Source organism: Rhipicephalus sanguineus, chromosome 3 (assembly GCF_013339695.2).
Source record: "Rhipicephalus sanguineus isolate Rsan-2018 chromosome 3, BIME_Rsan_1.4, whole genome shotgun sequence".
NCBI lineage: Eukaryota > Metazoa > Arthropoda > Arachnida > Ixodida > Ixodidae > Rhipicephalus > Rhipicephalus sanguineus.
The window spans coordinates 103,436,420-103,449,594 of record NC_051178.1 but is presented as its reverse complement, the minus strand read 5'-3'; positions in this window follow the sequence as shown (position 1 = coordinate 103,449,594).

Here is a 13,175-nt window from a genome sequence, read left to right as displayed (position 1 = left end):
TCCCGCATAATTAGAAGGATTTCCTTGGCCCCGTATTTTACAATGTAAATTTGAGTGGATAATTTGAAGCGGCGGTCAGTACCAGCCCGGTTAATTTGAAAACTTTGGGTGCCACGTGCCATCCCGATTTAGCCGCAAATCCGCAGAAACGATGGCCCTTAGGAGCCACAAGGCAGTGCGTTATAGCGATACTAATGAGTGACAAGTGAATCATCCCAGCCTCGCTGCTCCAGCGCAAGAAAAAACTAAACAAAAGGCGGCCTCGTGGTCAGCTGAAATGTGCGCCTGCGGAAAAGACGTGCTTCACTGCAACGCAGCGGTGACACGCGGGCAGCATGACGCATGCTTCTATCAACGTCAGCGCGTCATGATTTACCCATTCTTTCTGGGAAAATAGAGAAATTAATAAGGGGCGGGTCTGACGGAACTCGCGATGTATGCGAACCTCCGAATGGCGGTTGTTCCGGCAATTTGCGCACTTGCACTGCTGGCGGAGTACTTGCCTGCAACGCCTACTTCAAAAACTCAGTTCAAAAACTTCAATGATCATCTTTTCCACCCAGAACACATCGCGAATTCCGTCACACTGGTCATTATTAAATTCTTTATTTTACCAGAAAGAATGGGTGAATGGTCGCATCATTACGCGCTGACGCTGCGAGGAGCAGGTGACATGCTGCCCGCTTGTCACCACTGTGTTGCAGCGAAGCACGTCTCTTCCGCAGGCACGCATTTCAGTTGACCACAAGACCGTTTTTTTCCTCTTTTTCTTGCGCTGGCAGCAGCGAGGCCCGCTGTTTCCCCGGTTTAGCGGCAAAATTGGGACCAGTTATTACTGGAAGACATAACCCTTGTAGCCACAAGCTAGCAGGAATAGCAAACGACCCCCTCTGATTACTGTAATTCAAAGTTCCTTGCATCCCGCTTTTTATATGTTTGGTTAATTCGAAAATCCGCTTAATTAGATTTTTCACAGTCCCAGTGACTTTGAATTAACCAGGTTTTACGGTATGTTCATTTAAACTTGAAGTGGGGCTTCGCGGCAGTGCGGCTTTCTTCTGAAAAGGTGTATTCACGGTATAGCACACCTACACTGCAGTGAAACCACCTTTACAGGGGGTTACGTGCGGTTTATATATGTCTATTCGTTCATTTCGAATACTTCGAAATTTCCTAGAATTTAAATTCGTTTCGAAGCGAATTCAAATACTGTAATATTCGTTCAAATATTCGAAGTGCTCGAATATTCGCACAAGCCTGAAAAAAAAAGTCACAGCTTCGCCGCAAGGGCGAAGCAATGAATGCGATAGCAAGAAACTAATGCTATACGAAGCGACGCTCGCCGATGGATACTCTCAGTTTGAACAGCGCTCCTGCTGCAAAGGCGGCCGAAGCAGCGAAGGACACTAGCGTGCTTCAAGTGTCGAGCTGTGACACTTGATAGTTCGCGCTCATCTTCTGTTTGTTCGTTTGGCGGCGTCCCTTGAGCTCGAGTGACTTTCGTACGCTCCGTAACATGAGCGCGGACATCACGGTGAAAGCGGGAAACATCCCTCTTCCCCTCAGCACGAGAAAACCGCGCGAGCAGACAGCGGAAGGGCAAGGTTCTCCCTGCGCAAACATAACAAGAAGCGAGCGCGCTCGCCGACGACTTTTAAATCCACCCGTCTAGCTCCTAACGCCATCTCGCTGGTAATGAGAAACGCTTATAAGCGCCTAGCGTCTCTGAGTCCGTCCAGCGGTAAATGGTGCGTATATAACGCTGGCCGTTAGCTACGTGGAGGATCTGCGTTTCGTGGCGTAGTGGATAGCGCCACTCGCTGCGGAGCAAGAGGTCCGTGGTTCGATTCCGCGCTTCGGAAGCATTTTTCTGAATTATTCTTCTTTGGGGCTTTTTATATATATATATATACATACTTATACATATACGGTGCATGACGGACGACGGCGACTGCAAAATTCAGCCGAGACTGTCCATATAATTGCTATCGCAATAAAAGGGAATTTAGCACCGCTGGATCTCTGCAGCCTATATAGTACGTGATAACACTACATACTTAGATTGTGATTTCTTGACCTCTGCGTGTGTCATCGCGCGTTCACGTTTCACGATGACCTGACTTCATTATCACTTTTTTTTTAGACGTTAAAACGGGGGAACGCAGGCCGCGTCACAGCCGCCTATCCCAACTTACGCAATATTGTTACTTATAGCTTGCATTGCTCGTTCCGGGCGCGTGCGATTTATGTCCTCGCTGGTAAAGCTTCATGATAACAAAGTAAAATTAGCGCAAATAAAGACGGACACAAAGGCGAGGCGGACAAGGACAGGCGCTGTCCTTGCTGTCCTTCTCTGCCTCGTCTTTGTACCCGCCTTTATTTGCGCTAATTTCACTTGGTTAAAATGCAGGACGAACTAGCCCAACCGTCTGCCGTTCCAAAGTTTCCTTATTGGCGTAGCTTGAGAAATATACCAACTAACAAAAAAAGTAACAGTTTCGCCGCAAGGGCGAAACAATGCATGCGATAGAAACAAATTGGAATGTCATACGAAGTAAGGCTAACAGTTCCCTCCTTTAGCAAAACACGGCCGCTGCAGCGAACGAAGTGACCTTCATGTAGTCAATGGCTTCAACGCAAACTTTGCGTTAAAAGCATAACACGTACGAAGCTATGAGCCATCTGTTGAACCCACCTCAAGAGATAAGCGCGTGAGCACGGGTGATCACGCCATGTAGGTCAAAGTACAGGACCGGAGGCGCGCAGCCTAACTCCGGTGAAAGACGAGCGGGGCACTTGGCGTCATAACGTGGGTGATAGTGAACAAGCCTCTGCCACGCTGAAGCACCTCAGAAATAGGCGTACCACCAACGGTAAACGGTGCATATAAATAGCTCGCCGTTAGCAACCTAGACGTTGTGTGCATTCGTGGCTGAGTCGTCGGTTCCATGTTCGAATGCCCGGTCGCACGCTTCCGGAAAATGTTTATGATTATTTTTTTTATTGCGATAGCAATTACATGCACAGTCACGGCTGGTTTTTGCTGTCGCCGGCGTCATGCACAGTATATGTATAAGTATGCGTATATATGTAAAAGTTCGAAAGAAAAATAATTCAGAAAAATGCTTCTGAAGCGCGGAATCGAACCAGCGATCTCTCGCTTCGCAGCGCGTGGCGCTAACCACTACGCCACAAAACGCAGATCCTTCAGGTAGCTAACGGCGAGCGTTATATACGCATCGTTTACCGCAGTACTCAGAGACGGCAGGCGCTTTTAAGCGTTTCTTCATTACCAGCGAGATGGCGCGAGGAGCGCAACGGGCGCATTTAAAAGTCGTCGGCCAGCTCGCTCGCTTCCTCTAATATTTGCGTAGGGAGAACCTTGCCCTTCCACTGTCTGCTCGCGCGGCAGTTGCTGCCGGGGGGGGGGGGGGCAGATGTTTCTGCAGCGTAGCAGCGCGTCCATCACGGGCCGCTTTTCTTGCTATCGCATTCATTGCTTCGCCATTGCGGCGACACTGAATTTTTTTTTCGGTTTTACATTATTCACATACCTTTTAACCCCGAGAAGTTGGGGTGGCGCCGCCTGGCGGGACGCGTGGATGACGTCACGGCACGGACTCTTCGACGCCCGCCGTGACGCGCTGCCTTATCATGCGCTTGCTTCGTGCGCTGCAGCGGCGTCGCCAGAAGATTTTTTCAGGGGGGGGGGGGGGGGGGTGCTGGCATGTCAACACACATGTGCACACACACATGTGCACACGTGGTGTGTGTGTGTGTGTGTGTGTGTGTGCGTAAGCGCTCGAGTCGCAATTCGCTAACAGTTCAAAAGCATATGCTTAACCGTGGCTAACTATAACACAAGTTCAAAAGTAAACAAAAGCTAGCGTGCGACGAGCCAAAAAATTGGCCGCGTATCTGCGTGCTTCGCTGCAAATGTCGTCTAAAGACGATAGAAGAGGCGCTGATGATGATGTAGTGGTGGCCTGCCCCTTTGCAACGCTGCGTGAGATATGAACGCCATCTGGCAATACGTCGGGAAACGTGAATGCTGTGTTGCGGGCTGGTAGTCCCGGCGCAGCAGCAGGCAAGACCGGCGGTGACCAACGCGACCGGCGGGGACGCCAGCCAGCCCGAACACGCGGTTTGGCGCGAAGCGCCGAAGCAGAAGAAACGTCCGCACTCAACGAGTACTCTCCACACACTCTTTTATATTCACGTCGCCTGGGTAAAGCAGGAATGCCAGAGCGGCGCCCCATGGCACTCGTACAGTGCAATACTGAACTGAAACCGAAACACAATGAGCTCGCGCAGAGGGCACGGAGGAAACCAAGTTTCGGCTCAGTCGCATTTTCAGCGCAGCTTAAGAAACTAGGGTCTCTAGAATTACGTATATATGTATTTTCTATTAAAGGAACACACCACCTAATACTTACCTAGTGATGTTGCGCCTCAGATATGCGTAATGTTTGCTTTTTGATCAACCATGTACACAAGTATGAACCTAGTGAGCCGTTCACGATGGCTGGCCCTTGTGCAAGTGGTTCAACTTTGGCCGAGTGGCTGAATCGAGGGACGTGCCGACAAACAACAGAAAGACAGGACAGAAGGACAGACAGGAAGACAGACCAAAATTTCTGCGTTTAAGTTCCCCAAGAAAGACTATCGTCCTTAAAAGCCGAGCAGTCTGCAAGAGTGCTTGCGAGTCTTCTTGCGGCGGATGGGATTGCAGAGCAGTTTTTCTCGGGAGTCTAGTTTCGCCACCTGTGCAGGTGGCATTGAGCGGAGATCGACCAATGTCGCATACGTCCTTGTCCAGCAGGGGCCGCGGCTGTTGTTGCAAGCCGATTATTTAAGACGAATGAACCACAATTCCAGTAGTTCTCATTTGCCCCCCTTTCGCTCCCGAGCCAACGTCGTCGCATCGTTTGAGTCGAATTTATGTCCTGTGCAGGGGTGTGCGTGGGTGCATATGTGGCGAAAAGTCTATGTCATTTTGTTAATAATTGTTTTGTTAAATTGGAGTAGACCTTTTACAATAATGAATTCACTTGTATTTTAGAACATTTTTGCATCCAAAGAGATGTGTACACCCTGCACCTGCGATTTTCTCATGGAAACGGAGTGCTTTCTTCGTTCCCAGCTCGCGCGGCACACGGCCATTTCATCGTTTTATAGCCCTGACACAAGGGCACTCTAAAGTCATTTACGTGAAGGGACATCTTCCGGAAAGGCGTTAATGTGCAGTGATACTGTTACAAGTTGCCACTCTAGCGTCGCTAGCGCGAAGTCGGCGACGGGAATGACAGTAGGTTAGGTCATTCCGTACGCAAGCAGACACAGCGAAGAGATTAGAGACGTGTTTGAAAAACAAAACAACAACTTTAATCTAGCGGTATCGCAGCTAAAAGAATTTCAGCAATACAACACTTAAAGCAAACTAACATACGTATTTTTGAGCCATAAAACCCAACATAACTAACATACGTATAAAATCGATCAATCAGCTTACGAGAGGCAAGTATGACACAATTAACAAACATATTAGTAGATATTAACGCAGGCTGTACATCTAGGTTAACAGCGGACATTAATCGAGTTAACAGTAGCTAAAGATGTTAAAGTTCGAAAATATAAACGGAAGCGTTGAGTCCCCGACGATCGGATGAGAGAAGTCACAGAGAGGGTCTGACACGACTGCGATGTCGGCGGGAGTTTCAACGTCGATCTTTCCGGGGGCTGGTGCTTGAAAGTGATCTCAAGCAAGTAACGCTAACTTGAGATTGAAGTTCCGATACCTACGTTGCAGATATTAATTACGCGCATCAACTAGATGAACGGCTAAGTTTAGGTGCCAGCCGATACAGAGTCACACTAAAAACTCCAGAAAGGGATATTTGCTGATTTGCTTCTACACCATGTTAGACAAGCAACTAGACTGATTAGCAGGCGATATTCCTTCGGGTCCCCCGCTTCTCTTACTGGGTTAAAAGGGACCTCACATGGGTCCAATCATGCGCGTTTTTATTGTTATCATCTCGGCCCTAAAAATATATTGACCACACCCCTTTTTAATTATGGGGGTACTCAACTAAGCGAGAGTGACAACCTGTTAAGGCGATCGCATACGGCTTGCTCACCTGCAGTTTTCACCGTGAGAATGGTCCATTTCCTTGGCTCTCAGCCGGTGCGTCTTGCAGTCTATGCCTGGTTCGGGGTGTATCGCGGCCTTCAACGACCCTGCCGTCGCACCTCCGGTACAGGTACAAAGGATCAAACGTCACCCCTTCGGCTCTAAAGACAACCCTCTCATGGTCAACCTGTCCCGCCGGTCAGCGGGGCAGCGTGGCGTCCGTTAATCAGCGTGGCGCCGGGTCGCAAAAATGGCAATCCGTGACAGACACACGACTGTTCTGCAAGGAGGTCACCACCTTCGAGAAAAAATTTTACAGTTGCAGTCTAAAAGTTATAATTATGGTTTTGGCTTGTAGGGCTAAGGTAAATTTAAACTTTAGAATGATGAAACTGCTAAAAATCTAAAACACAAAATTTATAAAAATCAAAATCTGCCACAATATGCATGTTGCGCCAACAGTCATAACTACGAAATGGTTGGTGCGATTGAAACGCGACTTGGCAGGTACGTATAGTAAGGACACTATCCTGTGCATCTTACCTCCACGATCACCCCATCTCTAATCTAAGGCGCGTTATTGTAAAAAGAATAAAAACGTCTATATTTGACAGGATTGTTTTGCACACAATTGGCCGTAGTACAAAACGTTACAGCTCATTTTCAATAATTCTGCTTGAATGCACAACTCAGCCTCTAAAGAAATAGTATGCAAAATTGTATGTAAAAATGTTTATCAGAAGGAAAGTTATCACGGTTCGCGTAAGTGTAGAATGCAAAAAACCATGTCTTGAGAAAAATAGCTTTAAAGATTTCAGTCGAATGCACATATAATAAAGAAACATTCAGTATGTCTGAAATTCTCCAGGATCATAGCTTGGGACCTCCTCTGAAGCGGCGCATTCTCCTTTTGAGCGAGCTGAAGCACATATATTTTTTCTAGCTCATTTTGCGTCTCCAGCTCACTCTCGTCTATGTGCGCCACAGCGGGTCCACGCTTGGTATATTGATTGCACAATTTGTGTTGACGCTTCTTTTTTGTCCTATACTTTGCCATATTTCATGGAGTACTGTAACTTTCTCCGTGAAAGGCCACAACTAAGTCAAAGAGCTCGAAGTGGTGTACGAAAAAGCACAGACAGCCGAGCGAAAGCGCGCACAACTTAAACAACAGAGTGCCGTAGCCGTGTAGTGGAAAATTTCAGATAAATCGAAAACACCATGACACAAGCTTTAGAATGTACTTAGACACTTAGCATTATGTAATATGTATACGGAAAAACATTTATGACGACATGGCAGGTGTTGTGGAATCAGAAACCTTCAGTTTCGGTTTCGAATGAGTCTTAGAGGTGTTGGAAAGATGGTCATAACTTTAGAACGGCTCAAGATAACTACATAATTCTTTTTTTGCTAATTATTCTTGAATAGACAAGGAGCTTGAAAATGTCTAATTCAAAAAAATCATTTTTTTTTTTCAGAAAAGGTTTTCAAGGTGGTGCCCTACCTCAATGAGCGTGTCTCTGCGTCGCAAAATGGCAATCCATGGCACTACGCCTCTGTTTGCAGGGTATTTCTGACGGTCATGCGCTGCGCAGCCAGCATGGCAGCCAGTTACAGGGACGCCATGGGCGCAGCGAGGACAGCCAGCCAAATCAGCAATGTTCGCACCGAAGTGTCTTTTCGACTGTGGAAAAGAATTCTAGAAAAAATCCAGATTTCTTCTGGCACAGATGGCTGTTTTGGTCGGCGGGACATGACAGTACGGAAGAATTTCGGGGGGGGGGGGGGGGGGGGGGGGGGTTGGAGGGCTGCAGCCCGGTCAGCCTCCCCTGGCTACGCCACTGGTGCGCTGTTCCGCTGTTTACATTTGCTTTTTGCCTTTCTCAAGCTTCAGATGAATGACGAAAACAGCATCGATAATGTTCCTAGTAAGACGACAAAAATTCATTTCTTCGCAGTCGCCAACGGTGAGCGCGCTCCGTCGTGAACACTCTGAAAGGGGTGATCAGGTTTGTTGTGTCGCGCTGCTAACCTTGGGGATGGGTCTGATTCCCGATCACAGCCGCCGCATTCCGACGGGTGTGAAAAGCAACATTCCTCTGCTTAGATACAGGAGCACGTTAAAGAATTCGAGGCGGTAAAAATTAATCTGCAGCGTGCCCCACAATCATGTGTCCTTGACACGCAAATCCCCTTATTCACATTATTAGGTTACGTTGTTCACGGGCGACTCCTTTAAAAAATATGATGGCTTCGCTTCCACAAGTGTTATTTGCATCGGACGCATCCGCGACGTGCGGACCGTTCTTGCCGGTGTGCCAAGCCCCGCGCACGATTACGAAAGCGCATGCAGTATTCAGTTTCGCAAAATATCTCGAAAGCGCTCGCCCGAGAATACCGCCGCAGTTGTTGTGTTTGTTTTTCTTGTGTACTCGCTCACTCATCATGTTGTTTAGTTTCACGTTTTTCTCGCAATAATTTCGGGGCTTCATTTCACAACATAAACAAGTTGATGTTAATTGCGGAAACTCCTCATTGCTGTCAGATTGTGTATTCATGCAACATCGTAGCAAGGGTGCTGTTACACTTGTATAAGTTCTAGTTTAGATAGCCAGCTCGTAAATTAATTTTCCTTGCATTTGATATACCCCTGAGCATCATGAGCTTTTATGTGGACATGAAGTGCCAGACCAGTCATTGACTCATTCAGGCGAAGGAAGTTTAATTAATGCGTGGGCTACCGTCACTGATAGCGCCATTGAAACAGTTCAGAACGCTCATTTCGACCTTCAGGCGTTTGTTTTGCAGGCGATTGCTATGAACAGTGCTCCCATGTGAATGTAACATTACCGCTTGTGACCCGGCGGTTGCTCGGACCACCATTTCATGCAAAGCAGCGTATACGGCCACATAATTAATCCCAGACAAGTGTTGAGAAAAAATGTGTTTACATAATCCAAGTATACTATAACATGTCAGCATTTCCGAAACCACTGTGTGCGTGGTTTTTGTTTAATGTTCCGCATGCATTAAGCGATTCTTCACGATGACAGATTCATCTAGTCTCCTGTAGCAGAAATCGCAATTCTGTCAAATCACCTAGATAATCTGCAAACACATAACTTGTATGACAAACCGCAATGTAGTTAGTGAATTCAAAACGTCCTAATTTCATTTGTAATTCTTCGGGACGCATGTTCTAACCGTGGAGTCACGCAAAGTTGTAATGAAGTTAGAACCATTAGCGTACATTTTTTTAGCACCGATGTCTTGGAGTAGACGGTGAAAACGAATGTCTTGCTGTCCTGCATCGCCATTTTCATAGTGAATCTTCCGTTCGGACGGGAATTTGCCCATCATAAGCTATATTATCCAAACATTCTACAGCTTAACTTTCGCTAGTAGTGTAAACTTCCACCTTGGGAGGAGAAGGAGGAGGAGAAGGAGAGAAAGGAAAGGCAGGGATGTTAACCAGTCTAGAAGGACCGTATGTGATCACCACCGTATTGCGAAAGAGCGGGTACGCGGCGGGCGCAGAAAAAGGCGATCCTCGGCCGCGGAGCAAGTGAGTCCTTGCCGTGACGTCACATCGCCGCGACTGCCGCGCCGCCAGGGTTCGTTCTCGGGGATAATACATATACGGGACGGCACGGCGGTCCCGACGGCGACGGCAAAAATCCACCGAGAGTGTCCATATGATTGTTATGGTAATAATGCAGCACAGGTGCAAAATATACAGAACGACAGCGTAATCAAGAAAATTCAATAACAACACGTTCTGTATATGTACATGATCTTCTGTCATTACAAAACCTGTTTATTTAATTTTTTTTCTCTCGCTGTACCGCAGCAGGTCGTGATGGTGTAGACGAGTATTGCGGGCTCGTCACAAAGAAAAACTGGAACCGCCGTGCAGCCGGAGATATGTCCAACTCACGTGGAATCTTGAGACGGCCACTGCCCTCTTGACATTGATGCCAAGTCGACTGTAGACAGCGATACTGCTATATCCAGCGTAACATTGGATCGCTCGGCGCGAAGGATACGCCCTGTGGCCATTCTTCTCTCTTCCCTCTACTTCCTGGTTGCTGCCGTCGCTTGCGCTTCCCTTCCGATTCGCGCCTCTGACCGGGGTGCTTGCTCTCGAGGTTCCGGCCAACGGTGCGTCACCTGCATTATTCCTGATGAGATGCCGGGCTCTCGTTTGTCGCGGTATAACGTGTGGCGGCTCTTCGGTCACTTCGGCGGTCGCTAATATTTGTGCGCGGAACGGTGGTCTCGCTAACGTCGGCTGCATGGTGGCGTTGTCGTCGTGGCCCCGCCGGCAATGTCGATTGCGAAGCCTCGTTGAACCCTACGGGCTGCAGTCGTATCATTGTCCTTCGTCGCGAGCGTTTCCTTCTGCCAATTGGAGCACGGGCTCGCTCTCTGGGTCGTCGTCGGCGAACGACGTGCTGTCGTTATGCCTCTCAGTTTGGACGCTTTCCGCACCAACAGCGGCGCCAGCACGACGCAGCAGCTGACGGCGAAGACGGAGGCGCAGACCAGTCGGAAGCTGTGCTCATCCGCCGCTGTTTGGGCGTCGCGTCTCGGACGCGTCGGCGAGCTGCCGCCGTCGTCGAAGCGCGTCAGGAAGGCCTCTTCGTCTTCGTTCGATCTGCCGTCACTCCCGATTAGGTTCTGAGAACAGGACACACTGCCTGCTGCTGCTGAAGTCGAGGCAGCTTTGGCTGGTTGCGGTGACGCTGGCTCTGTCGAACTGCGGCGTGCGCCACTGTCGACAGCCTTCACGTCGATGGCATACGATTGAAGCGCTGAGCATGACGTGGGCGGAGGGCCGCTTGTCGACGAGTGCAGTTCGGGAGCCGACACACTGTGGTGCGCTCGACGGTGCCCTCGTTTCATGCTTGTTCTTCCTCCCAGACAATGGCGCTTGTCCACTGCAGGGCATTGACGATGACGAAGATAGTTTTAAATAGCCTATTCCAAAATTTCCAGTTTCATTTAGCTTCATAGGTATTAAATGCGAAGCATTTTTACCTTGAACATCCTGCTGCCGTCCGGTCCTTGACCCATCCCCCTTTGTGGGTGAGTTTCATCAGTGGGGCATAGGTCAGCAAACTCACTCATGAGTCGACTCACTCAGACTCAGATCGAGTCGTGAGTCAGAGTGAGTCTGGACAGTAATATTTTGGTGAGCTTCAGTCCGAGTGAGTCCGGTTGAGAAAAATTTTAGTGAGTCTGAGTCCGAGTGAGTCCGGTAGAGGGAAATTTTGGTGAGCCTGAGTCCGAGTGAGCCCTTAGCAAAAATATACTTTTTTGAGTGAGTCTGAGTGAGCTCCTATCAACTGTCAAGGGGGCGATACCCCCTCCCGCATTCCAAGCTTACTAGGCCGCAGTCGTCGGTTCTCCGGATGCTGCAGGCAGGTTCCTTCCCGTCTCGCAGCACGTTTAGCCACTTTGCTGAAGGCATAGATCCAGGATGTCCTAGCTGTGGGCGGATAATTGCACACTCGCTCATATGCTCTGGCAGTGCCCGCGTTACTTAGCGCAAAGTTCAGCACAGAAGAGACTGGGAGGGCTCTTAAAAGCCACGAGCTCTCAGTCCAGCTGTCGGCAGTCCAGGAGGCTTGCGAACGGGCGGAGGGCCACGGTCTTCCAGTACCGGCGTGGCGCGGCCAGCAACTGCGGCGGGACCCCCCTTCGGGGTTGTCTGATCGGGGTTCTCCAGGACCAAACAGGACGCACACAGGACGAGCGCGAACTATCATGCGTCACAGCTCGATACTTGAAGCGCACTGCTGAAACATAAAGCAGGACGCGCGAAACGAACGCACAGGTACACACAGGACGAGCGCGAATTAAATGTCGCAGTTGTTACTTATTCCTGTTTGAACAGCGCACTCCTTACCAAACGCGGCCGCTGCAGCGAGCGAAGTGAACTTCGTGAGCTCGGTGACTTCAGCGCGGACATCGAGGGGAAAGCACAAGACATACAACCCCCCGCCTGCCTCCGTTCTTTCCTTGAGGTAAGCGCACGAAGGCGACCACGCCCTGTAAGGCGCAGAGCATCGGCATTCGCAGGAGCGGGGCGACAACCTTCAAAGCGCGCCGAGCACCCAACGCGCAGCGCGCACATCGCACCATCTCGCTGGTAATGAAGAAACGATTATAAACGCCTGCCGTCTCTGAGTCCGGTCAGCGGTAAAGGGTGTGTATATCACGACCTACTGTACTCCTGACCTGCCCAGATGTCCCCTCTCCAGCGCCCACGTTCTAGTTCATACCTCCTGCCGCTAGGGACGTAACATACGAGCGTTGTGGCGCTAGTCAGCACCTGTTCGCTGACGTCAGCTTCAACGCCCGTGGTGATGTTTCGCCAGCGCAGAGCGCTCATATCGTTTAATTATTATGCATAAATTCAAAATACTGCGAAAATAAAAATACGGAAAGTAAATTTGAATTTTTTTTTTGCATTTAAAAGGACACATCCGTCCTACACTATGCAAGCCTACGGCTTCTCACGTTAGTCAACCAGTGTGCAGTAAATACTTAACCGCACTAAATAGCTTACTTGAACCTCCGTCTAAGTTTGCAGAAACAGTCACATAATGGCGGCAGTTCGTCACATAATACAAGAGTATTTACTCCAGCGCCGTCCAAACGGTCGCAGAGTAGCAGATGAACAGGTTATAGGTAGCGCCACCTACGACGAGCGGTTGAACGAGAGCGGGGACGCGCGCTCCCATAGGACCCCCGCTCTCTGGGCAGGTCAGGAGTACAGTAGGTCGTGGTGTATATAATGCTCGCCGTTAGCTATCTGGAGGATCTGCGTTTCGTGGCGTAGTGGCTACCGTCACGCGCTCAGGAGCGAGTGGTCCCTGGTTCGATTCCACGGTTCGGAAGCATTTTTCTGATTAAATTTTCTTTGGGGCTTTTATATATCTAATATACATACTTATACAATACGTGCATGACGGCGGCAGCGACGGGGAGGACAAAAACCAGCCGAGACTGTCCCATATAATTGCTATCGCAA